General features: G+C 46.2%; 1 protein-coding gene across 4 annotated transcripts in view; it reads left to right on the top strand.

The window, feature by feature from the left end:
- Nfasc (neurofascin) overlaps positions 1–26,204 on the top strand; it is a 173,710-nt gene that overhangs the window by 69,313 nt on the left and 78,193 nt on the right. For all 4 annotated transcript variants that reach the window (XM_071600143.1, XM_071600140.1, XM_071600144.1 and 1 more), the window contains exon 2: positions 13,853–13,961. The gene's annotated coding sequence lies outside the window, so the exon portion shown is untranslated. The remainder of the gene's footprint in view (positions 1–13,852; positions 13,962–26,204) is intronic.

Genomic DNA, 26,204 nt, shown 5'->3' with positions numbered 1-26,204 from the left:
GTGGTAAGACACCTCTGGAAGCAACCCTTAATACAAAAAAAGAAAGAAAGAAAGAAGAAGTTGGGAAGAAGAGAAAGAACCAGGAGAACCAGTGTGGAGATTGAGAAGGAAACGAGGGAGTAGGAAAGCCAGGAGATTGTGGTACCCCAGATGCCAAGTGGGGAAAATGCTTTAAAGAGGACGGAGTGATCATTTGTGTGAGATCAACAAAGATGAGAACTAAGAATCTCTGTTCACCACTGGACTGAGCACATGGAGGTCATTGGTGAGGGCTACAGTTTGGAAATTTGTCCCCTCCAGAACTCATGTTGAGATTCAATTGCCGGAATGGTGTACTGAGAGGTGGGGCTAATGGGAGGCCTTTAGGTCACAAGGGCTCCACCCTCAAAAATGCATTAATCCTGTTATCACAGGAGTATCTTGGTTATAAAAGGGACGAGTTTCCCCCTCCATCTGTTTTACATGCTTTTTCTGCATGTGGTGCCCTCTGCCATGTCATGAGGAGCAAGAAGGCCCTCTCCAGATGCAGCCTTCCATCTTGGACTTCCCAGCATCCAGAACCCCAAGAAATAAATTTTTTTTCTTTAAAAATTACCTAGTGGTCTTTTGTTATAGCAGCAGAAATGGACTAAGACTTTGATAAAAAGCCACTTTGGGTTGAGTTGTGGACGGTGGTAGGGAATGTTAATTGGAATGGGTTTAAAAAGGGTTTGGAGGGGCTGGGGTATGGCTCAGTGGTAGAGTCCTTGCCCAGCATGTGCGAGGCCCTGGGTTCGATTCTCAGCACCACATAAAAATAAAATAAAGATATTGTGTCCATCTATAATTAAAAAATAAAATATTTTTAAAAAGGTTTGGAGAAATTAAAGTAGAGGTCAGAAACATGGGCAACTCCTGTAAGGTGTTTTCTTGTAAGGAGAGAGAAATAGGCAGCAGCCCGAGAGGAGGATTAGGCTGGGATAAATCACAGCCTGCCTGTAAGCTGATAGGAAATACCCAGCACTGGAGGATGAGGCAGGAGGAGGAGAAGGCTGGATTTCCTCAGTGGGGACAGTCTGGGCTCAGCCTACCAAACTGGAGGAACTGCAAATACCATTCTCACAGCACATTGACAAAGTTTTTGAGGACCAGGTTTGTGTCTCTGTTTCAATGACTTTAAACTAATTTGACTAGCTGGTTCTCAGGTTCTTCCAGAGGTTTTGACCAAATTGAACACTCTACACACTACTGATAATGATTTATTTGGTTGCATAAGTAAGAAAAAATGGGGGATAGGAAAGAGATAGAAATGGCTCTGATTACCTTGTTTCTCATTCTCTTACCTTTTGTCCCAAAATAGGGGGATAATAGTGGTGTATTAGTCAACTTTCTGTATTATAACAAACACCAAAAAAATCAGTTTATAAAGAAAAGACTAATTTTGACTCACAGTTTTGAAGGTTTTGATCCATGATCATTTGGCCCCATGGCTTTAGGGCCTGTGGCAAACAGCCCATTGTGGAAGAGTAAAACCATTCACCCCATGACTAGGAAGAGTGAGGGAGAGGAAGGGGCACGCCCCCAATGACCTGAAAACTCCCACTAGGCCCCTCCTCTTAAAGGCTCCACCACCTCCCTAGAATGCCAATCTAGGACCAAACCTTTCACACATAGGCCTTTGGGGAATATTCTAGATCCCAACTCTAGCACTTGCTTTGTGTGGATGTGGCTGGGGCAGATGAGGCCTTAATACCTCCTTTGAACAGTGACTTACCTGCCATAAGCTTGTCCTGTGGAGGAAATCTAAGAGGCAAGGTATTTCCTAGGGCTTAGCCTTTGTAGGGTGTTCCCCAGAGTCCCTCCTGTCCATCAGTTTGTGACAGTCCCCAGGACTGTTCCATCTGAAGCAGGAGCTCATCTGTCACTGGACCCTTCCCCATCACAGATCCTAGGTAGGACTGAGGGCCCCATGCTATGATCTGCCTGCTTAGCTTCCTGGAGAGCGGCGTGTTAAGTCAAAACATTCTCTGCCTGGTCCTCTTGACCAGTGCAAACGTGCCTCTGATTCATGGTATATTTTAAAACAAAGACATATTGAATACGTAAAACATGGTTGTAAACCTTCCCCCCCAACCTTTGCAGTAATAATGGTTTTCTGAAATAATCACAAAGGGAACTTTTTAAAGAAGTCCCTGTGCACTCTGCTCACATTTATATCTTCCACGGGGCCTGGCACCAACTACTAGTTGAAATTTTGCCAGATTGTGGTAAGCTCTGTTTCAGTTTGGTTCAAAAGGAGCATGAGCTTTGGGGACAGCTGTTTGATATGTGGCCCTGCCACATATACACGGAGAAACCTATCACTAGGTTTCTGATGTGTGAAATCAGGATGACGACATCTCCCTCGTAGCAATGTCATAAGGATGAGAAGGGACAGCTGGTGTAGGAATGCATGTTTGCGAATATTCAGTTTTTAGGGGGTAATGTGAAACATTTTCCAAAGTGGTCACACCTTTAGAAATATTAAAAAAAAAACTTGGTTCTTTCGTCCTCTTTCAGCAGTTGGTATCATCAACTGGAGTGATTTTTGCCAATGGAACGAATGTAAGTTGGATTCTTGTTATGGTCTTGATTGGCGTTTGCCAGACCACAGATATGCATTAGCAATAGGAATATTCCTGCTTGTCTCCTGCCTGTATTTCATACACGCACTCACACACAGAGGGGTGTTTAACCACATTCCGAGCCCATTTTTATGTTTTATTTAGAGACAGGGTCACACTGAGTTGCTTAGGGCCTCACTAAGTTACTGAGGCTGGCTTTGAACTCATGATCCTCCTGCCTCAGCCTCCAGAGCCTCTGGGATTACAGGCATGCACCCCACCTAGCCCAGCTATTTATATATTCTTGATAGCAATTCTTTATCAGGTGTGTAAATATTCAATCTCTTCTCCCAGGTTTGTGTTTTGGTTTATTTTCTTTTGGGTTTTTGTTTGGTTTTTTGGTTGGGTTTTTTTGTTTTGTTTTGTTTTGTTTGTTTGTTTTGGTTTTGGTTTTGGTATGCAATTAACCTGGGGAGCTTCACTACTGAACTACACTTTTTTTTTTCCTTTGAGACAGGGTCTTGCTCAGTTGCTTAGAGCCTTGCTAAATTGCTCAGGCTGGCCTTGAACTTGGAATTCTCCTGGTTCAGCCTCCCAAATCACTGGGATTACAGGCGGGTGCCTGGCTCTTCTCCCAGGTTTTGTATTTTCATATACCTTAAGGTGCTTTTTCCCCCAAGTCAAGTTTATTGAGTTTTACAGAATAAGATTCACCTTTGCTAGATGTACATTCCCTTGCATTTTGTAAAACACACATCTTTGTGTGGCTATAACATAACAAAGATACAGAGCATTTCCATCATTCCAAAAAGTTCTTGTGTGTCCCCTTTTGGTTAACCCTGTACCTCAATCCCAGCCCTGGGAGCCATGGATCTCTGTTCTGTCTCGGGAGTTCCCTTTTTCTAAAAAGTCGTATGAATAAAATGTCACAGGATGTGGTCTTTTGAGACTGGCTTCTTTTACTTATCACAATGCATTCAAGATGCCTCTGCCTTGCTACATATATTAATAAATAATATGCTGAACAGCATTCCGTGGTATTTTGTACCACATTTTATTTATCTACTTGCCATTGGTGGCTTATTATAAGGAAACCTGCTATAAATATTCATATGAGGGATTTTGTGTGGATGTGTATTTTTATTTCTCTTGGGTAAACACCTAGGGGCAGGATTGCTCAGTCATATGTTTAACTTTCTAAGAAAGTGCCAAACCGTTGGCCAAGGTGAACGTACCTTTTCTCATTCCCACCAGCAATGTGCGCAAGGTCAAGTTGCTCTGCATCCCCACCAGGACTTGGTGTTGTGTAGTTTGTTTATTTGTTGTTGGTTTTAAGATTTCTTTTTAATATTTATTTTTTAGTTGTAGGTGGACACAATACCTTTATTTTATTTTTCCGTGGTGCTGAGGATCGAACCCGGTGCCTCACACGTGCTAGGCCACAAGCCCAGCCCCTTAAGATATTTTAACAGGTACCTAATGGTATTTCAGTGTGGTGTTAAATTAATGTCCCCGATGACAAATGTTGAGCATCTTTCTTTTGGATTAATTTGCCGTATATATGTCGTCTTTGGTAAAGTATCCGTTTAGCTCTTCAGCTTGTTTTTTTTTTTTAATTGGATTGTTTGTTTTCTTATTATTCAGTTGAAAATTCCTTTTTTATGGTGGGGGAGGGAACCAGAGATTGAGCCCAGAGGCATTTAACGACTGAGCCACATCCCCAGCCCTTTTTATATTTTATTTTGAGACAGGATCTTGCTGAGTTTCTTAGGGCCTTGCTGAGTTGCTGAGGCTGGCTTTGAACTTGCACAATCATCCGCCTCATCCTCCGGAGCTACTGGGAGCACAAGCATACGCCACCATGCCTGCCGAGAATTCTTTATATATTTTGAGACCAGCCCTGGATCAGATTTATGTTTTTTCATAAATTTTCTCCCAGGCCTTAGCTTGTCTTTTCATCCTCTTAGCAGTGTCTTCTGAACAGCCATCTGGCTCCCCAGCCTCTATGGCCACGCGTCCCTCCACCTGTGTGACAGGCAGAGCCTCAGGTGCTTGGGTCAGGTTCCCCAGGTCACCAGTAACCATCCTGGGCCTCTTGTGGAGATATCTCTTCTCCACATTGTTCACTGTCCTATTTGAACTGGTCTAATTTTGCTCAAGCTGTGGATAAGAGGGGCTGCTCACATCTGTCTTGAACTTCCAAAGAGAATAGCCATATTCCCTGCATTTGGAAAGCGTTTCTCTCTCGTTAATGGCTTCAGAGTGGAGGTCCAGCTGTGCTGAATTAACAATGTCCCATTTTTAGCTGAGGGCTTATTTTTTTTAATGCTAGGCAGGCATTCTGCCACTGAGCCACATCCCCAGCCCTTTTTATTTTTTATTTTGAGACAGGGTCTCGCTAAGCTGCTGAAGCTGGCTTTGAACTTGCCATCTTCATGCCTCAGCCTCCCTAGTTGCTGTGATTATAGATGTGCACAAGTTTACAGGTCTTCTGGAGGGAACATTCTTTTGTTTTGTGTTATTTAAATTTTTATTTATTTTAATTAGGTATATGTGACAGCAGAATGCATTTTGATTCATTGTACACAATTAATTGCAGCACAGCTTTTCATTTCTCTGGTTGTATATGATGTAGCGTCACACCATATGTGCAGCCATAAATGTACCTAGGGTAATGATGTCCACCTCATCTCACCATCTTTCCTGCACCCCCCTTGCCCCATCAAAGTTCCTCCATTTTTCCCATGTGCCCCCATTATGGATTAGCATCCATTTATCAGAGAGAACATTCGACCTTTGGTTTTTTGGGATTGGCTTACTTAGCTTAGCATCATATTCTCCAACTCCATCCATTTACCTGAAAATGCCATGATTTTATTCTCTTTTAATGCTGAGTAATATTCCATTGTGTATATATGTCCATAGTTTCTTTTATCCATTCATCTATTGAAGGGCATCAGGGTTGCTTCCACAGTTCAGCTATTGTGAATTGAGCTGCTATAAACATTGTGTTATTATAGTATGCTGATTTTAACTCCTTTGGGTATAGTCAGGAACATTCTTTTTTAAATATTTTTTAGTTGTTATTGACACACTACCTTTATTTTACTTATTTATTTATATGTGGTGCTGAGGATCGAACCCAGGGCCTCGCACATGCTAGGCAAACGCTCTACCACTGAGTCACAACCCCAGCCCTTAGGCAGGAACATTTTTAAAGAAGACAAAACCAATTCAAAAACGACAATGATTTAAATGGTATGTCGGTGCCAGCATGAAGAAATAAAGAGATGAGTGGGAGACTCAACCTTCCATTTTGAGTGAATCTCTGTGGAGGACTTAGGCTCCCCCTCTGCCTCCCCTTCTCTTCCTCTCCCTCTTCCTTTCCTCTTCCTATGGATCTCGAATTGCTCTAGCACAGAAGGGATTAAGTATATGCTAAAGATGGCATCTAAAACCAAAAGGTAAAAGGTGAATTCTTCAACAGATGGTGTTGGGAAAGCCATTTTATATAACATTAGGTTCCTCCCTCACATGATTTCAAAGGAAGGTCCAACCGGGCAGGGCGGTGCACACCTGTAATCCCAGTGAGTCAAGAGGCTGAGGCAGGAAGACCTCAAGTTCAAAGCCAGCCTTAGCAACTTAGTGAGACCCTAAGCAACTTAGCAAGGAAATCCTGTCTCAAATTAAAAAAAAAAAAAAAGAAAGAAAGAAAAACAGGCTGAGGATGTGGCTCAGTGGTTAAGCATCCCTGGATTCAATCCCTGGTAGAAAAAAAAAAAAAGTAAATTCCAGATAAATAAAACATTAAATCATAGAAAATTAAACAAGCTAAAGAAAACATGGAAATAGTTAAAGATAGTATTGAAAGAAGAAGGCACAAAACAGTGTGATAAAAGAAAAGATTCACCCAACAAGGAAAAAACATTTTGCATGGTAGAAACACATTTTTTAAAAAGCCAAGGTAATTTCTTTAATAAGCAGCAAGTTGCTTTAAACTGATAAGAATAAACCAGCTACTCAATAGAGAAACTAGCAAAGAAGAAGAAGAATTCAAAGAAAATGAAAATGTTCGACCTCACTCATAGAAAGAGAACCGCAAGAGAGATGTGGATCCGATTGTCAGGGAAAGAAAAGAAAGAAATAAACTAGTGGTGGCGCACACCTGTGATCCCAGCGACTCGGGAGGCGGAGGCAGGAGGATCTCGAGTTCAAAGCTAGCCTCAGCAATGGTGAGGCGCTAAGCAACTAAGTGAGACCCTGTCTCTAAATAAAATACAAAAAAAGGGCCAGGGTATGGCTCAGTGGTCAAGTGCCCTGAGTTCAATCCCCAGTACCAAAAGAAAAAGGAAGGAAAGGAAGGGAAGGAAGGGAAGGAAGGGAAGGAAGGGAAGGAAGGGAAGGAAGGAAGGAAGGAAGGAAGGAAGGAAGGAAGGAAGGAAGGAAGGAAGGAAGGAAAGAAAGAAACTAGTAACACAGCATTTTGGAGAAGAAGAAACAGAAACTCTTATACATCTCTGTGGGACTGCAAGTTGTCACACATTCATGGAAAGCAATTTGGCCACATTTTTTTTTTTTGATCCAAAAATTCTGTATCCAAGAATTTATCCTAAAAATAATCTTGCAAATATAGAAATCACATTTCTCCAAAGATATATGTTACAGAAATTTCCCATATCATATGATTACTTTGAAAGACCTTAATGTCTATCAGTAGAGGATTGAACAGATAAATGATGATATGTTGTTAGGTTGGAGTATTATGCAGCTGTTTAAAATAGTAAAACAATTTTATATGATGAAATATAGAAAGATATCTAAGATATTTGTTAACTGAAAAAAGCAAGCAGGAGAAATGTGTATTCTATTTTTTTTCTTCTTTTTAATCTATGTACATATAGACTCACTCTGGAAGGACACACAAGAAACTGTTAACAATGGTTGGCTGGGGACAGGGCCTGATTGGGACTTAGGAAACTGGGGCTAAGTTGAGAGGGAGATTTACTTATAAATATACTTTTACTGTATATTCCTTTGTATCTGAGTTCCCTATCAGGTGGAGGGATTTGCTATTCAAAACTAAGGTGATGCTCAATTGTAACCCCAGCAGCGTGGGAGGCATAGGCAGGAGGATCATGAGTTCAAAACCAGCCCCAGCAAAAGCAAGGCCCTAACTAACTCAGTAAGACCCTGTCTCTAATATATATATATATATATATATATATATATATATATATAAAATAAGGCTGGGGAATGTGGCTCAGAGGTCAAGTGTCCCTAAGTTCAACCCCCAGTATCCTCCTCCCCAGAAAATAAATAAGTAAAACAATTTCTTAAATAGTTAAGGATCCTAATGAGAGAGGAACACTGATAGGATGATCTTGGTTCCCTGAGCACAGACAGAATGTCCAGAGAAGAAGGCACATGAATCAGAAGTCAGGATTTTGTACTTGTTGAGAAGCAAACACTTGGGGAATCATGGAATCTCAAGGTGAGAAAGTGCTAGAGATCCCCTAGACCAGCTTTTATTCTGTGGGAGATATGATCAGAGGGACCCCCAATCAGAGAACCTGTTGCTGAGAGATCTACAAAGAACCACCGCTCCCTGCCCTCCATGAAGATGTGAACAATGGAGAGAGCAGATCCTGTCCTCATCTGACATGCTGTGCTCTCTCTTGCTGCTGGGAGCATCTTTCCTGCCCTCCTGCAGCGGGGAAGAAGCCCATAGGCATCCGCTACCTGTTGTTCCTTCTACCTTCTGTAATCTGGGGTGGTGCACCCAGCACAGGAGGCCAAGTCTCCACCCTTCTGTGACCCAAACCCTCTCCTCCCACAGCCTGCAGGATATCAGGTGTCCTCCCTGCTCCTCCCCAGAGTATCAGGTTTCCTTCCTGCAACCCACCTGTCCCTGGGTCAGATGGAGAGCCTGTTCCCTGGATTCTAAGTCTGGATTCTCATTTGACCCTGAAGCCCCATGAATGAGGATAAAAGTCTTGGTGCTGAGTGTAATCTCACCCAGCTCTAAGGATTTGCTGTCTGTCTGTCTGTCTATCTTCAAATCACAGCTCTCATCGGATCCTCACACCAATCCCATAGAGGGTGGATCTGATCTCTGGTTTTCAAGGGGCAGTGAAATATTTGTACAGAGATTTGTTTTCCAAGTGCTTTCCTATACGTTACCTCGTTGCAGCCCCCTGAGACCATCATATGGACAAGGAACGCTTTATTAACCCAGGATGCAAATGAGGACATGGAGCAGGCAGCTGTGGAATACGGCCTTTAGGGTGAGGGTCTGTGCACCTGAGTCCTGACTCCATGGTGCTTCACACCTCTTTCCTCCAGTGCCAAGTACACACAACAACATCCATATCATCTGTCATACTGGATCACTGTTAGGATTAAATGACTGTGATTTGGAATCATTTCAAGAACTGGCATTCTAATGATTGCATTTTCCTTGAGCTGTTCTGTCACTTTAAACTGTTTTACAAAAGAGGAGCAAATAATGCAACTAAACCGATGTATCCATCACCCTCTTCAGCAATTATTAATACAAAGCCAGGTATACCCCTACTTACCCACCCACTTCTTTTTCTTTATTTTATTTATTTGTTTGGGTACCAGGGATTGAACCCAGGAGGGGCTTAACCACTGAACCACATCCCCAGCCTTTTTTATTTTTTATTTAGAGACAGGGCCTCACTAAGTTGCTGAGGCTGGCTTTGAACTCACCATCCTCCAGCCTCAGCCTCCTGAGCTCCGGGGATTTACAGGCATGTGCCACTATGCCTGGCTCTTCTTTTCCTTTCCTAACCAGTTTTCAAAATAATAAGGCATTACCCTAACATCCCTGCAAGGTGACTAATGATTTATTCAGAATTGCTTTAAATATTGTTAGGAATTCATAGTGTTAGACACATTTACTGTATCTCAGTCTATGATATTTAATATCCTCATCAATGTTGCCCTTGACCGGGGAAGCCCCATGACTTCTGAGTCCTTTTGACAGGACACTTGTAGGCTTGGACACCTCATTTGCTTTTTTTGGTATGATGAGGTATCCTGGGTTGATCTTGTACATTTACTATTTTTTTTTTAATTTTTTATTGTGGGTTGTTCAAAACATTACAAATTTCTTGACATATCATATTCCACACTTTGATTCAAGTGGGTTATGAACTCCCACCTTCACCCCATACACAGATTGCAGAATCACATCAGTTACACATCCATTGATTTACAAATTGCCATACTAGTGTCTGTTGTGCTCCACTGCCTTTCCCATACATTTACTATTTTTAAATTTAAAATCAGCCACTTCCCTAGGAGCCTGTCTAGAGCCCATAATCTGGTTGCCACCATTCATACGAAGGTGGTCCTTGTTTCTAAAGCTTACAGTGAGTATTTAGGACAAGAATAAAACACACAGAGTCCACAGGGATGCTCCCAGTTCATAGTCAGGACCTCACCTCATGCACCCTGCATTTGTATCTCAACCAGAACATTTTGTTTCTGAGACACACTCATTAGTCATTTGATATACCCCACAGAGACACATACAAGTCTTAGAATAATGACAATAATATCATAGTACCATCAGTAATGTAAAATTTTAGATGGGGTACTGGGAATTGAATCCAGTGACACTGTACCACTGAGCTACACCCCCAGCCCTTTTAATTTTTTAGTTTGAACAGGAAGGACCTCACTAAATTGTTGAGGTGGGCCTCCAACTTGGCAGTCCTCCTGCCTCAGCCTCCCAAGTTGCTGAGATTACAGGCATGCACCACCACACCTGGCTTAATACTGAAAACAGTTTAGGGTTTTCTGGGGAAATGATGGGTGCATTCTTTTTATCCTTTGGGTACATCTACTTAATAAGGATAATCAAAATTACCATGTTATAATTTCTCCACATATAGCATGCCTACTAATTGAACTCATAGGTCATTTGTCTTAATTTATATTTAATTTTAGGGACTTTACAAAAAAAAATTTTTTTTTTGGTACCAGAGATTGAACCCAGGGGCTCTTAACCACTGAGCACATCCCTAGCCTTTTTTGTATTTTATTTTGAGACAGGGTTTTGCTGAGTTGCTTAGCGCTCCCTAGATTGCTGAGATTGGCTTTGAACTCACGATCCTCCCGCCTTAACCTCCCGAATCTCTGGGATTACAGGCATGCACCACTGCACCCGGGGGACTTTACAAAAAATTTAATTGTATTTTATAACTGTCGAGTATTTGTCTATTCCAGAGTCACACAAGAAAGGGTATTACAAGTCCAACTTCTACCCCTGCCCCTTCATATAATTCCCCTCCTTTAGCTTACGCTTGAGCCTCTTATTGTCTTTTAAAAAATGTGAGCATACACATATATACTTTAAAATTTTTGTATTTGTTTTAATTAGTTACACATGACAGTAGAATGCACTTTGATATGTTGCATATAATGGAGTATAATTTCTCCTTCTTCTGGTTATACATGATGTAGACTCCCACCACTCCTGTAGTCATATATGTACACAGGATAATAATGTCATTTTACTATCCTTCCTCTCCGCATACGTCCTCCTCTCCCTTTACCCCCCTCTACCTAATCTAAAGTAACTCTAGTCTTCCCTAGCCCTGCCCCCTTATTGTGAATTAGCATCTGCTTATCAGAGAACACATTCAGTCTTTGGTTTTTATGGGATTGGCTTAGCATGACATTCTCCAGCTCCATCCGTTTACTGGCAAATGCCATAATTTCATTCTTCTTTAAGGCTGAGTAATATTCCATCACATATATGTATGCCACATTTTTAAATCCATTTATCTGTTGAAGGTCATCTAGGTTGATTCCATAGTTTAGCTATTGTGAGTTGAGCTGCTATAAACATTGATGTGAATATGTCACTGTAGCATGCTGATTTTAAGTCCTTTGGGTATAAACCGAGGAGTGGGATAGCTGGGTCAAATGGTGGTTCCATTTCAAGTTTTCCAAGGAATCTCCTTACTGCTTTCCAGATTGGCTGCACCGATTTGCAGTCCCACCAGCAATGTATGAGTGTACCTTTCCCCCGCACATCCTCGCCAACATTTATTGTTCTTTATATTCTTGATAATTGCCATTCTGACTGGGGTGAGATGAAATCTTAGAGTAGTTTTGATTTACATTTCTCTAATTGCTAAAGATGTTGAACATTTTTTCATATATTTGTTGATTGATTGTATTTCTTCTTTTTTTAAATGTCTGTTCAGTTCCTTAGCCCATTATTGATTGGGTTATTTGGGTTTTTGGTGTTAACTTTTTGAGTTTTATGCTGGAGATTAGTGCTCTATCTGAGGTGCATGTGGTAAAGATTTTCTCCCATCCTGTAGGCTCTCTCATCAGTTATTGATTGTTTCCTTTTCTGAGAAGAAGCTTTGTAGTTTGAATCTGTCCCATTTATTGATTCTTGATTTTACTTCTTGTGCCTTAGAAGTCTTGTTAAGAAAGTCAGATCCTAGGCCAACATGGTGAAGATTTGGGCCTGCTTTAACTTCTGTTAGGCACAGAGTCTCTAGTCTAGTGCCTAAGTCTTTGATCCACTTTGAGGTGGGTTTCATGGAGGGTGAGAGATAGAGGATTAATTTATTTGCTACATGTGGATTTCCAGTTTTCCCAGCACCATTCATTGAATAGGCTTTCTTTTCTCCAGTGAGTGTTTTTGGTGCCTTTTTCTAGTATGAGATAACTGTATTTATGTGCATTTGTCTCTGTGTCTTCTATTTTGTACCATTGGTCTACATGTCCATTTTGGTGCCAATACCATACCGTTTTTGTTACTATGGCTCTGTGGTAGAGTTTAAGGTCTGGTATTGTGATGCCTCCTGCTTTACTCTTCTTGCTGAGGATGGCTTTGGCTATGCTGAGTCTTTTATTTTTCCAAATGAATTTCATGTTTGCTTTTCCTAGTTCTATGCAGAACGTTGTTGGGATTTTAACTGGAATTGCATTAAATCTGTATAACACTTTGGGTAGTATGGCCATTTTGACAATATTGATTCTGCCTCTCTAAGATCATGGGAGACCTTTCCATCCTCTAAGTCTTCTTCAATTTCTTTCTTTAGTGCTCTTTAGTTTTCATTGTAGGGGTTTTTACCTTTTTTGTTAGATTGATTCCCAAGTATTTTTTTTAAGGTATTGTGAATGGGGATGTTTTCCCAATTTCTCTTACACATATATTTTTGCATTCCTTCCCCTTTTCTTAAATAAATGGTAGCATGTTACACACACTTTTTTTCCTATTGAATTTTTTCAACTAATAGCCCTGGAGATCACAACACAGGCTTATAGGATGTATTTCTAATATATCTCTAGAACTGAGACTGCCAAGCCAAAATTGCTTATTGATTGATTGATTGATTGATTGATGCTAGGGATAGAACCCAGGGCCTTGTGCTTGCAAGGCAAGCACTAGCTGAGCTATATCCCCAGCCCACTGCATATGTATTTTGATACATAATTGCCACATTCCCCTCTCTCTGGTGAATTTCACTATTTTCTGCAGACACACTTTTATGCAAAGCACATAATTAAAGGAGATCTGTTGTCTGCACTGAAGGCTAAATGATTGCTCATTTAAACCTTGTGGGACTTGAATCCCCCAAATGCTCATTAATGACTGACCTGCTCTGCCAAACTTTATCCCCATTTTACAATAAAGAAACTGAGACACGCAGAGACCAGTGATCCACCATGAGTGACATAGCAACCTTCAAATTAAAGTCCACATCTCCTGACCCTGAACTCAGATCTCCTTTTAGTTTGTTATAGATTTGTTCATGGTGAACTGGGTTTGCTTATCTGGAGATGGGGCGGGGAGGAACAGTAGTTCTTCTAAGGAAGTTAAGAAATTAAAGAGATAATTACAGGTGAATTCTTCCTTGGGTATGGGACAGATTCTTCAAGATATAGCTGAATTGCTTTAAGTGAACAGGACATCAGTAATGAGTCTGTGGTGTGAGGGCGCTAAGACAGGATTTTATGGATGGGAGAGTCAGTCACCCCCTCCCCCAAACCAATATGTTTAAGCACCTTGCTGAACCTGCCTGTTTCTTGCAGAGTTCTTTGAGCTTGGAGCAAAGATGCCGTTATGCTGTGCAAAAATTTACAAATGGACATGAACGAGATGTCATTTTCCTGTTGAATGAGCAAAGCTGCAAAACACAAAGTCTTTTTTTTTTTTTTTTTCGTTTTTTCCCCTTTTCCTAGAGTAACCCAGGGCTTCTCCTCTGTGCTTGCAGGTTGATTGACTTATGTGCAACCTGGGACACTGGAGTGTGCTTTCCCTCCACAGCCTGGAGCCGAGCCTCCTCCGGTGTTGCAAGGCAGGGGCTGAATGAGGCAGAGGAGGTGAGTGGGGCCCCAGCCTGGGGTGGGGGGTGGCTGCCAAGATGTGCTCCTCGAGCCCTTCTCTTTGATGACAGAAGGCTCTTTGCCTGGCCCCAGAAATCTTCTGAGGGATCTCCTTCCTTCTCCCAGAGACAGAAGCCCAGGCCCTCCCTGGAGGAGGCTGCAGCTGAGGAAGCACTGGCTCCTCCCCCAGCAGGTGCAGTCAGCCAGCATTAGTGTCCCCATGTCCCCGCTGTCCACCTCAGTTGAAAAATTAGCCACTGGCTTTGTTTGTGACCTGCATCCCCCCCCACTAAGCCTGGGCCTCCACAACCGGGGAGCCTCCTGAGTGACAGCCCTGGCAGATGGGGCGCAGTCCAAGAACACCCCCTCTAGGCGGGGCATTGGGCCCTGGCAGATGGACAGCTGCCCAGGGTGCAGGAAGCAGCCAGGCCCACATCACGGACTCGCACCCTGCATCCGAGCCTGCGTTGTTCCATTCTGGGGTAGAATTCCCTCCTCCTCCAGCAGCTCCTGCCTTGCAGGATGGCAGGGGAAGGCAGGCAAGACGCAAGGGCTGCAATTTTATCAGAAGAGTAACTGGGGGTAGACACAAGCAGGGTGCCCGGAGGCTCAGGGATGGGAGAGTCTGGCTTGGAGGCCGGGATCCTCTTTTTCTTTTGAGTTTGAGCATCTCTGCCTCATTGTGGTGTCTTGTGTTTTCCAAGAAAAAAGTTGGAATGGAACTGGGGAAGCAAGTAGAGTTTAAAAAGAGGAGGTAGCATGCCCTGGTGACATGGGTTTGGGATCTGAACAGGTAGTCCAGCCCTACTTGCTGTGTGACCTCTGGAAAGCTTCTTAATCACTCTGGGTCTCTCAGTTCCTGGCTGACACAATGGAAATAGTAATGGAAGAGCCCTGCACAATGTCCGGCATATAGTAGGTGTTCAATAAACCAAGGTTATTAGTAGACAGTAGACATATGTTTACTTATATCAGGGTAGTCTCTCTGTGGGTCTTTTCAGGGCAAAGCCTTGTCACAGAGCAGTGCCAGGTTTCAGGGACCCCCTGAGAGATTCATCTGACCGTGGTTTTTCACCCTGTCATTGTTACTACATATCATACTTGAATATGCGGATAGTTGGGCAGGGGAGGTTACTATATGTGGAGGACTCTGATCACAAAAATGGTGTTTATTGAAATGGGCACTTTGTATATGCAAAACCGAATGGGGACAGACCCCAGATTTGTGATGGAATCAGGGAGTTAGTCCAGCTTCGCGCCACCATGCCCCTCTCCCTGAATTTTTTCACAGACCCGTCCTATCCCCACCCTCCCTGGGCCCATGTATTATGCTGGGTGGCCCAACCAGGCCCCGCACTGGGAAGCTGCGCCCCCTGTCTCTGATGACAGGCACTGCACGTCCGCAGAAACACTTCCCATCTAACCTGCCCAGAGCTCAGATCCTTGTCCTTTGTGTGGCGGGTCCGTTTCCGTTAGCCCTGTCTCCTAGCCCTCAACCGGATTCTGGGATGTGAGCTAGGCTGGTGTTGTTCCATTTGATGGACAAGCAAACTGAGCCTCCAAGAAGTTAATCCCCACAAGCTCCACAAAACTAAGGAGCATGAGAGCCACCGGGAGAACTCTGATGCCCTGAGCAGAGGGATGTTTTCTCACTATGACATCACACGGCCACCTCTAGTGTGGGGTACCCCATCAGAAGGGGAGCATCCATCAGAGCCTTTTGGACACACAGAGGAACCTAAGACCAGACAAAGGGGGCAGAGAACATTTGCAGGCAGGGACAGCTGGCCACTGAGGGAGCAATGGGTTATGAGAGAAGGGAAGCTCATCTAGGTTTCTTTAGCTGGTGACAATAATCACCATCTGGATAACCAACATCAAGGGGTCCCCGTGCACCACCACCAGGCAAGCAGTTCCCAGGTGTCCCTCCTCACTGCAGCCCTACAAGGTGGGGCCACTTGTCACCTACACTTTACTGATGAAGCAAAGTACATGAAGGTTAAAGAAATTCCCCAAAGCCCCATCTAAGAAAGCCGGCACGTGGGTTCGAATCCCAGCAGTCTGGCTCTGGGACCTGAGCAGTTGACCCTCTGGGTTTGTGGCTACGTGTGGTGTTCAGGTGGCTTCTTCCAAGCTTCATCACAGCATTGTATGATGTTTCTGAGCAAGTGCCAGCCGGGCTCCGGGTGTGACGTAACTTCGCTGCTCAGGAGGCTGGGAAGCCTCCTAGGAGTGAGTTCTCCATTTCTCGGGCTCTCCCCCCTTTGTTCTGAGGCCCCTGCCATCTGGAGCGGCCTGGGCATCTGCTCCTGAGCCTCGCCCTTCTCCCTTCTCCTCCCACCCCAGCATGAGGCACCTTCCTACGCTCAGCCTTGTCCCCACCCCCTAGGGTTTCCACTCATTGTCAGCTCAGGTCACCAGGAACAGACACCTGCCTTCTGTCACATGGCAGAGAAACCAAACAGCTTCCCCAGGCCTTCAATTTCCCAAATGGATCCATTTGTTTAATTGCACTCACCCTCCCCAGCATGTCAGCAAGACGCGGGGCCTGCCCTCTCCAGGCCACTGCAGGCCAGACTCAGGCTGGGGGGGGGGGGGGGGGGGCAGGGCTGGGGATTGATTGACAGGTGCAAGGTCGCAGCGCTCCACTAAGAGCTGTTTGGTTTGCTCCTCCAGCCCCAAGCCAGTTCGGGCCACAGAGGCTGCACCTACACGTAGGCATTGATCATAGGGGTAGAGATAGGGCCAGGGTGGAGGTGGCCACGGTGAGAGCCGGTCCCCTCCCTGGCTACCTCTTTTCTGTGGAGTGATGTCTTTCCTGTCCCCTGGCCTTTCCGCTCGACCTTTCTACCGAGCCTGAGCTGTGAGCGCCTGGACAGCTGGTGCCTGTTCTCGTTTCTGATAGATACAAGGACCCCAAAGGGCAGCAAACCCAAAGCCTTCTCTGCACCTCCAGAGCCAATGCGTCTTTGGCGTCAGCCCGCATCACTGCCAACGCTTCGCAACCAGACTCTCAGACAAACACTACATCTTAAAACTCAGAGAAAAAAAAAAACCCTGTCCCTTCTGTTGCCACTCCTGTCGCTCCCCTCCCCCTCGGCCTCTGCTTTCACAGCCCCTCCAGCCCGCGGAGCCCGCTGCGGGATAGCAGTTGGGTGCAGAGTGCTGACACACTGGGTGGAAATGCAGATGGCGGAGGAGGGAGGGAAGGAACAGATGTCGCTCCCCCTGCGGCTGAGTCCTTTCCTTCCCAGCCCCACTAGTCACAGCAGACAGGAATTTAAAAAATGCCGTCCTTGGAACATTAGCAGCCAAATCACTACGGACAGCAGGATGGCAGACACTTCAGAAGAAGTGACCAGCTCCCTGTGGACGCCTAGGTCCTGGGCCCTGATGGGAGAAGCTGGAGTTGGGGAGCACTTTGGGGAAAGAGAGGCAGGAGAGTGGGGAGCCCAGAGGTGCTTTGGCTGGCTAGGGATCTTGCAGGAGCCTCCCTTTCTCTCTGGCCCAAAGTAGACAGTCCCTGTGAGATGCCCAGGCGCCAAGAGTAGAAACTGCGGTCCCTTGACCATCCAGCCAGGTGTGGAGATCTGCCCAGGTGGTGTCTACTTGATAGGGGACAAAGTAGATTTGAAAAACCAGCTTGTCCAAGGCCGTGTAGCAAAGCAGCCCACCAGTTGTGATTTAAGGGAAAGAAGAAAGGCCCAGTGATTTTTGTTTTGTTTTGTTTTGTTTTTTGGTACCCAGGGATTCAACCGGGGGCGCTTAACCACTGAGCCACATCCCCAGCCCTTTTTTTGAATTTTATTTAGAGACAGGGTCTCCCTGAGCTGCTTATGGCCTCCCTAAGTTGCTGGGCTGGCTTTGAACTTGCAGTCCTCCTGCCTCAGCCTCCTGAGCCCCTGGAATTACAGGCAAGAGCCATCGCTCCCAGCTCCAAGTTCTTATGTGATTGTTTTCTTATTAATAACTTTCAATGGCAGTTTTATTGAGGCATAATTCACATTGTACAAATTTATCTATATCGAGTATACAACTCAATGATTTTTATTGTGGATAGTGAATTGTTAGCACCCAGAGTTGGGTAACCACCAGTGCAATGAATTTTAGAGCATTTCATCACCACTCCAAGCCCCCCCAAAACCCATACCATTCACAATCACTCCCCTTCCCCACCTCCACCTGCTAAGCAACCACTAATCTGTTTTCGGTCTCTGGGATATGCCTATTCAGGATATTTCATATAAATGGAATCCCACACTCTGCGGCCTTCTTTGTCTGGCTTCTTTTACTTCCCAAGATGTTTCCACGTTTCATCCACGTCATCATGCGCATCATGGCTGAAGAGTCCTGAGGCATGGAGAGGCCCATTTGCTTGGCATGACGAGGCATATGGTACCTCTGTGCTGAACTCTTGGAGGATCCCTGGGTTTTCTGGTCCCAAGCCTCCCTTTCTGCCTGTTGTCCTTAGTCTCCATCTTCTGTCCTGCCTGGGTCCCTCCTTCTTACCCTTTCTAAATCTTGGGCCCCACCCTTGGGGACCTGCCACACAGGATTATTGTCACTGGCTGCTTCAGCCCTTCCTCTGAGCCACTCCCCTTTAATGACAGAGAGCTGGGGAAACAGCTGCTCTTCGCATGGTACCCTGAGGCTGGGTGCCTTCTCCGCCCACCTGGAGAGGGGGCTGGGAACCTCCCAAGCTTCTCTCTCCAGCTGTGAAGGAAGATTGTCTAAATGCTGTGAAAACTTTCTCCCCTGAGGGTGGAAGACGGGGTGCCAAGGCAAGGGAGGGGCCCAGGCTTGCGTGCTCCAGAGGTGGGCTCTGCTTCCTGTCATGGCAGAATCTCCTCATCCTCAGGGATGCTTTCTTTCTTCTCTCCCTCTCAGGCGGCCTTTCCTGGTGTGTGTGGCAGGCAGAGACTGGCACACACCCTAGCAGGCTCCGTGACATCTTAACTTCTTCCTTGACACTATGCCCCCCACACCACCCCCACCCCAGTCACCATCAGGGCCTGAATAACAGACATTCACCGGCAATCCCCAGCCTGAATTAAGCCACAGGTCACGTTCAAGGTGTGTTAGGTCAGCTCATCAGGAGGGAATAGCAACTACCTGTGCAAGTCTTTTCATCCTGCACATTCTCAGAGGATAATCGAGTTTAAGTCATAATGAGAAAATGCTCAGCCCCTGGAAAAGTCTAGAACACTAACAGGATTGTAGAATTGGCAGTGCCTTTCCTGTGACCCAGTGGCTGCTGGCTTGTGTGGTAGAGCTGTCAACAAGGCCAGGCTCAGGACCCGGCCACCTGTATATCCTGGGCTTCCTCAAATACCTGGCTGGGATGGGTCAGGACTGGGTCAGAGAGAAGCCATGAGGCAGCAGTCTCACATCCTGCATGGCTAGGGACATAGGCACCAGGATGTCCCTCTCAGCATTACAGTCATGAGGAGAAAAAAAGAAAAACAACTTAAAGATCAGTAGGTGGATGGTTAAAATATTCGTGGTGGACCCAAATAATGCAGTTATGGCAAAGAACAAGAAGACTCTGTGGCCAAGCTCTGGGGCTTAGCCCCACCTGGGAGCATCCAAGTGGCTGCAGCTTTCTTAATGGGGCTCTGGTCCTGCGGTGGCTTCTGAATGACATGAGCGTTCCTTTTGCCCCTAGAAAGGGGGTGTTTACACTCAGTGTTCGCTGGATGCTCTGGCAGGCAGACCTCTGGAGGCAAAGGTCTCTTTCTGCTTCTTTCTTTCCTTCCCCCACTCTCTGCCCCAACTTCATCAATAGCCAAGTTCAGGTTTCAACCTATAGATTAGTTCTGGGCCTCCGAGCAGGAAACAGCTGCTTTGCAGCCAAATCCCTAATCCTACACCCAGGTGTCCTTCTCCACCCCTTCCCCGGGAGGGACCAGGACCACCATGTTCCATTTCCCCCAGCTTGTGACCTCTGTGAACTTAGAGGAGGCTGGGCGCGGAGGCCGGGCCTGCTGGTGTCTGCACTGGTCGGACACAGCCCCTGGCTCCTCCTCATCTCCCCCTGACAATGAGAAGGAACAGATGGAGGATCCCCCCACCCACCCACCCCCCGCACCCTGAGAAGCCAGGAGGAAAGAGGGGGGTCCATCCCCTCACAAAGTTTCCTTGGCTGAGTGAAAATCCTGGGTGACTGGCGGAGCCCACGCAGGCAAGAAAAGTCACTCTCCCCCAGGCAGGTGGGGAGAGGCGCAGGTGTAGAGGCAGGCAGGTGATTAGCTTTCCCCACTGCCAGGTGCTTGGGCCCCATGGCGGTGTTTGGTGTAGTTCAGAAAGGGAGATGGGAGCACTGTGGGCAGGCTGACTTTTTTTTTTCTCTCTTTCTTTCTTTCTTTTTGGTACTGTGGATTAAACCCAGGGGCGCTTGACCACCGAGCCACATCCCCAGCCCTTTTTTATATTTTAATTAGAGACAGGGTCTTGCTGAGTTGCTTAGGGCCTCACTAAATTGCTGAGGCTGGCTTTGAATTCACGATCCTCCTGCCTCAGGCTCCCAAGCCTCTGGGATTCTAAGCATGAGCCACTGTGCTTGGCCCAAGACATGGATTCTTGAGCACAGAAGTTCAGTCTGATGTGGAAGATGCTAATCCCACAAGGCATTAGTGACCACTGGGGAGCAGAGGAAATTGCCACCTACCCGTACTGGGAAAGCTGGACAGTGTCGTGGAGGAGTGGCCGGCTGAGGATCTTGGCATAGAAGGGAATCTACGAGAGTAGGAAGGAATCGAATTTCTGACCATTGGGAGAAATGGTAGGAACCTGGGGGCTGGATAGGAACACATAGATCCTGTCCACATGGGACCCCCCAGCCCAGTGTGGGATGAACCTGAGCTCAGTCCACATCTCCTGGGAACCCACACACGTACCCACTCCTGCCTTGGATGTGCTTCTGATTCCTCCTGTTCCAGCCCCTCTGATTCCCCAACAGGCTGCTTCCTGGCAGCCATAGTAATGAGCCCTGCTGCGTTGTTTTTTTAAATCAGACGCAGGATGGCAGGGTTTTGCGTTGGCTCCGTGGGCTTTTATTATCTCTCTGTTCCCCCACAATTTCCTGTGGCAGTGATGTGTGAATGTGTTCCTTAGTTGGTTCTTGTAGTACTATTCTAGTCGCTTGATTAGTTTATTCCAAGAACTAATTGCTGGCACGTGTCCTTAGTAGCTCTAATCTGTTGGTGTATCCCTAGGCGTTGATTCAGGAGCACAGCCTGGGAGACGCTACGGAACTGTTTAATTCATGGCTCTCAGGCACTTCAAACTGAACACGTTCTGTGCCAGGCTCCTGATCCCCCCGCGCACCGACTACCAGACTTACTCCTCCATCTGTATTCTTGACGCCAATCATCAGCATCTCAGTCCCATTTCCCAACTGAAAAATCTTGGTGCCCTCTTCTCACATCTACTACCAGTCAGTCTTCAGAGCCTGTTGACAGTGAGTGACTCAGAAACAGCCCTCCCTAATCTCAGGGAGGCCTTGGAGATCAGACAGTGTCCTTCTGTTACACCGTCCCCGCTCTCCCTGTGCCCAGCCCAGGGGCAGCTGTGGATCAGGAATCTGGGAGATGGCAAGCCGAGGGAGGAGGGGTGCCGGCTACGCACCTTACCCCTGGGCTGCACTCCCAGGCTGGGGGATGTTGTAGGGCAGAGAGCAGCCTGCAGCCAAGCCCAGACCCACCACCTGGTGGCCTGTCTTGGATTAGATCTACTCTATATTCAGAGAAAACAGAATGGGTCTTGCTTTTAATAGAATCAGTTGAGCACCAAAAAAAGAACACAGTGGAAGAGGGAAAGCAGCTTGTGCCTTCCCCGTGCCACACATTCCAGAACAATCTCTCCATCTGATTCTCACAACAACCACCAGACTCTGGAGGCTAAGGCAGGAGGATTGCAAGTTTGAGGCTAGCCTCAAACTAAACAAGACGCTGTCTCAAAAAATAAAAAGGGCTGGGGATGTAGTTCAGTGATAAAGCACCCCTGGGTTCAATCCCCAGTACCCCACCCCCACAATTGGAAGCTGGCAAAACAGGAAAATGTATTTCCATTTTCATTTAGAGACAGGGTCTCACTGAGTTGCTTAATACCTCGCTGATGCTGAGGCTGGCTTTGAACTCATGATCCTCCTGCCTCAGCCTTCCAAACCACTGAGATTACAGGTGTACGCCACCACTCTTGGCTATGAGGGTTCACTCTTGGTGCTGAATATTACATTTTTGAGATTTAACAAAAGGCTTAAAGAACAGAAGATTTTGATAATAATAATAATAATAATAATAATAATAATAATAATAATAATAATTAGCAGGATTGAGATCTTTGCTTGGATCCTCCGTTCCATCAATGTTCCCTGTCAGCACTGGGATACAATGAACAGGGCACGGTCAGAGCCTCAAGAATTTCACAAGGAGGAGAAAAAGGTTAAGCAACTACAGCCCTTGGCCAATTCCAGCCTACTGCCTGTTGTTGTAAATAAATTTTTATTGGAACATAGCCACATCCATTCACTAGGTGTCTAGAGCTACTTTCACATTCCCAAAGGTCAAGTTCAATGGTGGTAACAGACCACACCCTGGTTAGTTGAAGGCAACTGGCATTCCCTATCCTCCTACCACCGCAACCAGCATAGTAATGGCAACTTCTTTCTGTCTGGACCTTTATATAAAAGGTTTCTGGCTCTTACTTTAAACAGTTTTCCCACAGTGTGCTAAGTGTCCAGAGAGCGGACCTGGGTGCCCAGCTCTGCCAAGCCGGGGGATGCACCAGAGCCCACGGGGTGCCTTGGGAATGCTTTGCCCTACAGGTGTCTGAGCAGGATCTTGAAGACTGAGCTAGAAATAACCACATGGCAAGGAGAGCCAGCATCCCAGGCATGGAGGGTGGCCCGTGGGAAAGAAGGAGATGGCAAGTGATGTGGCGTGTCATGCAGTTAGGGAACAGTACGTTTGGGTGGGGTTGGAGAGGCCGGCAGGAGGCTGATCTCCAGGAACCTCATATGTTACACTTGGAAGTTTGCATTCCGGGGATTGAACTCAGGGGCCCTTGACCACGGAGCCACATCCCCAGCCCTATTTTGCATTTTATTTAGAGACAGGGTCTCACTGAGTTGCTTTGCGCCTCACTGTTGCTGAGGCTGGCTTTGAACTTGTGATCCTCCTGCCTCAGCCTTCCAAACCACTGAGATTACAGGTACACGCCACCACTCTTGGCTATGAGGGTTCACTCTTGGTGCTGAATATTCCACGGGTTTGGACAATTTTATGATGCCATTAATCAACAATTCACGCATCATACAGGGTGGTTTCATCACTGCCTCCCCCAGCTGCTTGGAACCACTGATCTTTTTGCTGTCTTCACAGTTATACCCTTTCCAGAGTGGAATAAGAATCATACCATCAGTAGCCTTTTCCGACTGGCTTCTTTCCCTTGGTAATATGCGTGTAAGTTTCCTCCATGTCTTTTCACAGCTTGGTAGCTCATTTCCTTTCAGCACTGAATAATATTTCACTGTCTGGATGCACCATAGTTAATTATCCAGTTACCTGCTGAAGGACATCCCCGTTGCTGGAATTTTCAGCAATTACCAATGAAGCGCCTATGAACACGTGCAGGTGGACTGTGGTTTCTTGCTTGTACTTATTGCCACCTGCTTTCTTGCTTTCTTTCTTTTCATACACTGATTCTCTTTCTTCCCTCCTGAGACATAGGCTCCGTGAGAGCAGAGAAAGCCGTCTGTCCCCCACACGGGTATTTCCTAGAGCAGAGCCTGCCGCCAGGTCAGCCTGCTGCATGAATGAAGGCCCCAGACAGCTGCCCGCCACCCTGCGGCAGCTTCCACTCCAGGAGAGGAAGGGCTGCCTGCCTTTTCTCCCCATCGCTCCAGATCTGTTGTGACCACCAGCACAGCCTGCCCAGACTGGGGCTGTGGGAATGCGGGGAGCTCCCCAAAGCAACAGCTTGTGGGAGGGAGCCGTGGGCATCTTGTCCGTCTGCTGGGGACAGCTTGTGGAATCAACACCACTACCCCCCACCCCGCCCCAATCTGGGGAAAGCAAGCAAATCAGGAAAAGAAGGAAAAAGAATTTTCTATTTTTGTGATCATAGACAAAGGATTTCTATAACTCCTTACTACTAATAGTGATAATGTCATGGAGGTAACTAGAATATGTCCTTTTGTCTCTTGTGAGCTCAAATCCTGCTCCGTGGCTACAGCTAGCATTTATCAGGCTTTTTGCTCTGGGCCTCGTGATCGCTTCCTGCTTTATGTAGGAATTATGCATCGAATCCTGGCAGCAACCCTCTGGGACATGTGCTGGTGTTATCTCCATTTTTCAGATGAGAAGTACAAAGCTCTGAGGGGTCAGTCTTTGCCCAGGGTCCCCCCCATTGTAGGTAGGTGGGGAGTAGCTTCAAACAGGCAGTCTGGGCTGCATGGCCAATGTCCTCAAACTGAACCAAGAGACTGTTACATCCACCAGCCTTTCCTGTTCCCTGGTGGCAGATCATGACCCAACTCCCCTATGCCCCATCTCAGACATTTCGAATCTGATTCTCTCACAAGACTTGCAAAATGCCGAGGCTCTGCGCTCCAGCGGGTTGCTAGAGTGTGTGGGCCTTCCCTGAGTGAGATAACAGCTTCCGTGGGCATGCAGATTCACCAAGCTAAAAGGAAAAAAGATCTGCAGCCTGATGTGGCCCCTGCCTAGAAGGGCGAGAGTCTAGGAATTTGCATGTTTAAATAGTGCTCAGGTGATTTCTGCCAAGTACTCTCCATGTTTGGGGATGCTGTTAGTAACACACCTTACCAGGTGTCACTTGGATTCTTTAAACAGTGAGCTAACTACCTAATGCAACAAGGTGTTTTGTGTCTTGGTGTCCCTGTTCTTTTTCTTTTCTTTGTGTGTGTGTGCAGGGCGGGGATCGAGGGGACATAGGCAAGATGTCCCCCAGTTCACAGTAGCCCATCCAAGCCCACACAGATTTGGCTTTAGGATTTATTCATTTTTGTTCTTGGACTTCCTCTGTCCCCGAACGATGGGCCCGCCTCTACTTATTTTATATGTATTTTATGTCCTTAAAATCCGCCGCTCATCTGTTTGATTAGATATTAAAGGATCCTTCAAATACATATTTGTAGCATGAGTGGGTAGAGTGTTTAATTTTCTCGAATGGTATTATGGAATGGATGAGATCATTCCCATGTACCTCAGAGAACCACCTCCTCTCTGGAACTTTCTCCTGCTTGGACCTAATTTTGCCCCTCTGAAGCAAAAAAAATTCCTCCCCCTCTCGCAACATTCTGTGACATTCTTGATGGCCCCTCTTCTTCAACCTCAACTCGCCCTCTCCCCTCCGCTCTTTCTCCTAGGATATGGGATTCTCCTGGTCCTCCCCAGGACATGGTGCTTTGCCCCTGGGCATTAACCTCTTGCGTCATTGGAAGGGTCGGGAGAGGACCCTGGGAGGTGGTGTGACTGGATCCACTGGGAGATGGACTGGGAGACAATGGGCTGAGCTGGGGTATGGACCTCATTGCTGTCGGTCAGGAGCCCCAACCTATGGCCCTTCTTCCTGGTCATCAGGATGGGAGAACTGCAAGCCCTGCTGATGTGGGGGTACCCTCCTGCATGGTCTCTGCCTTCCTTCTGCCGTTCCTCGGCACCAACACCCCCACGCCTCCCTTCCTCTGACTGCACGGAACCTCCTCTCCGTGTCTGAAGGGTTGCTAACCACGCACCTGTCCTCCACGCTGAGGGCCCTGTGTGTCCATGTGGAGTAGCCCACTCTCCTCATCCTCGGCCCTGTCATCTTTATGAGCACATCATTAGACCTTTCTTTTTTTATTGAGGTGATACTCATGTAAATCTTATTAAAGTGTACGATTCACGAAGAGCTTGCTACTGTCATGTATAACTGATTAGAATAAATAAATAAAGCGTACAATTCAGTAACACATTCATAATATGTGCAGCTACCACTGCTGTCTGGCTCCAAAACATTTCCCTCATCTCCAAGGAAACCTGTCTCCTTTAGGCAGTCACTCCCCAGTCCTTTTCCCTCTGCCTCTGGTCACCACCAGTCTGTGTTTTCTCTACATATTTACCTATTCTGAATATTTCTCCTCTCTCTCTTTCTCTCTCCTCTCTCTCTCTCTCTCTCTCTGGTATTGGGGATTGAACCCAGGGGTGCTTATCCACTAAGCCACATCCCCTGCCCCTT

This window comes from Marmota flaviventris, chromosome 12 (genome assembly GCF_047511675.1).
Source record: "Marmota flaviventris isolate mMarFla1 chromosome 12, mMarFla1.hap1, whole genome shotgun sequence".
NCBI classification, from domain to species: domain Eukaryota; kingdom Metazoa; phylum Chordata; class Mammalia; order Rodentia; family Sciuridae; genus Marmota; species Marmota flaviventris.
The sequence above is the reverse complement of the archived record's forward strand: the minus strand, read 5'-3'. Positions and strand labels throughout refer to the sequence as shown.